Source organism: Triticum urartu, chromosome 3A (assembly GCF_056163025.1).
Source record: "Triticum urartu cultivar PI428250 chromosome 3A, HENAU_Tu73, whole genome shotgun sequence".
In the NCBI taxonomy this organism is placed as follows: Eukaryota; Viridiplantae; Streptophyta; class Magnoliopsida; order Poales; family Poaceae; genus Triticum; species Triticum urartu.
The window spans coordinates 30,561,853-30,564,549 of record NC_141875.1 but is presented as its reverse complement, the minus strand read 5'-3'; positions in this window follow the sequence as shown (position 1 = coordinate 30,564,549).

Below are 2,697 nucleotides of genomic sequence, written 5' to 3'. Positions count from 1 at the left end.
GACGAGGCACGGAGAAATAGGGGTTATGATGGAAGACGGCGAAGAAGAAGAGTACGATGACAACTATGTGCCCCCTGAATACGGTGATGCTGCAACGGGGGGAGCTGGTGAAGATCAAGAGGAACCAGACGATGTGCCCAATGATGCTGCCACGGGTGAAGCTGCTGAAGATAAAGAGGAACCAGACGATGTGCCCGATGATGATGATCTCCGCCGGGTCATTGTCGATGCAAGGACGCAATGCATTAGTCAAAAGGAGAAGCTGAAGTTCGATCGCATGTTAGAGGATCACAAAAAAGGGTTATACCCCAATTGCGAAGATGGCAACACAAAGCTCGGTACCGTACTGAAATTGCTGCAGTGGAAGGCAGAGAATGCTGTGGCTGACAAAGGATTTGAGAAGCTACTGAAAATATTGAAGAAGAAGCTTCCAAACGATAACGAATTGCCCGACAGTACATACGCAGCAAAGAAGGTCGTATGCCCTCTAGGATTGGAGGTGGAGAAGATAGATGCATGCCCTAATGACTGCATCCTCTACCACGGTGCCTACAAGGATCTGAACGAATGCCCGGTATGCGGTGCGTTGCGGTATAAGATCAGACGAGATGACCCTGGTGATGTTGACGGCGAGCCCCTCAGGAAGAGGGTTCCTGCGAAGGTGATGTGGTATGCTCCTATAATACCACGGTTGAAACGTCTGTTCAGAAATGAAGAGCATGCCAAGTTGATGCGATGGCACAGTGAGAACCGAAAGAAAGATGGGAAGTTGAGAGCACCCGCTGACGGGTCGAAGTGGAGAAAAATCGAGAGAAAGTACTGGGATGAGTTTGCAAAGGACCCAAGGAATGTATGGTTTGCTTTAAGCGCGGATGGCATTAATGCTTTCGGGGAGCAGAGCAGCAATCACAGCACCTGGCCCGTGACTCTATGTATGTATAACCTTCCTCCTTGGATGTGCATGAAGCGGAAGTTCATTATGATGCCAGTTCTCATCCAAGGCCCTAAGCAACCCGGCAACGAAATTGATGTGTACCTAAGGCCATTAGTTGAAGAACTTTTACAGCTGTGGAATGGAAATGGTGTACGTACGTGGGATGAGCACAGACAGGAGGAATTTAACCTTAAGGCGTTGCTGTTCGTGACCATCAACGATTGGCCCGCTCTCAGTAACCTTTCAGGACAGAGAAACAAAGGATACCACGCATGCACGCACTGTTTAGATGACACTGAAAGTATATACCTGGACAAATGCAGGAAAAATGTGTACCTGGGCCATCGTCGATTTCTTCCGACCAACCATGAATGTCGAAAGAAAGGCAAGCATTTCAAAGGCGAGGCAGATCACCGGAAGAAGCCCGCCATGCGCACCGGTGATCACGTGCTTGCTATGGTCAATGATTTACACTACGTAATCTTTGGAAAGGGTCCCGGTGGACTAGCTGTTCCGAATGACACTGAGGGACACGCACCCATGTGGAAGAAGAAATCTATATTTTGGGACCTACCCTACTGGAAAGACCTAGAGGTCCGCTCCTCAATCGACGTGATGCACGTGACGGAGAACCTTTGCGTGAACCTGCTAGGCTTCTTGGGCGTGTATGGGAAGACAAAAGATACACCTGAGGCACGAGAGGACCTGCAACGTTTGCACGAAAGAGACGGCATGCCTCCGAAGCAGTATAAAGGTCCTGCCAGCTATGCTCTTACGAAAGAAGAGAAAGAAATCTTCTTTGAATGCCTGCTCAGTATGAAGGTCACGACTGGCTTCTCGTCGAATATAAAGGGAATAATAAATATGCCAGAGAAAAAGTTTCAGAACCTAAAGTCTCATGACTGCCACGTGATTATGACGCAACTGCTTCCGGTTGCATTGAGGGGGCTTCTACCGGAAAACGTCCGATTAGCCATTGTGAAGCTATGTTCATTCCTCAATGCAATCTCTCAGAAGGTGATCGATCCAGAAATCGTACCAAGGCTAAGGAGTGATGTGGCGCAATGTCTTGTCAGTTTCGAGCTGGTGTTCCCACCATCCTTCTTCAATATCATGACGCACGTCCTAGTTCATCTAGTCGACGAGATTGTCATCCTAGGGCCCGTATTTCTACACAATATGTTCCCCTTTGAGAGGTTCATGGGAGTCCTAAAGAAATATGTCCGTAACCGCACTAGGCCAGAAGGAAGCATCTCCATGGGCCATCAAACAGAGGATTTTATTGGGTTTTGTGTTGACTTCATTCCTGGCCTTAACAAGATAGGTCTCCCTAAATCGCGGTATGAGGGGACACTAACTGGAAAAGGCACTCTTGGAAGAGACTCAATAATATGCAGGGACGGATATTCTTGGTCTCAAGCACACTACACAGTTCTACAAAACTCTACCTTGGTGACCCCGTATGTCGATGAACACAAGAGCAGTCTGCGCTCCAAACACCCGGAGCAGTGCGACGACTGGATTACATGTGAACACATCACGACTTTCAGCAGTTGGTTGGAAACACGTCTCAGAGGTGACAACACTGTTTGTGATGAGTTGTACTTGTTGTCCAGGGGACCATCTTTGACTGTATTGACTTACAAAGGATACGAGATAAATGGGAATACATTTTACACGATCGCCCAAGATCAAAAGAGCACCAACCAAAACAGCGGTGTCCGCTTTGATGTAGCAACCGAGAGCGGAAAGGACACATATTA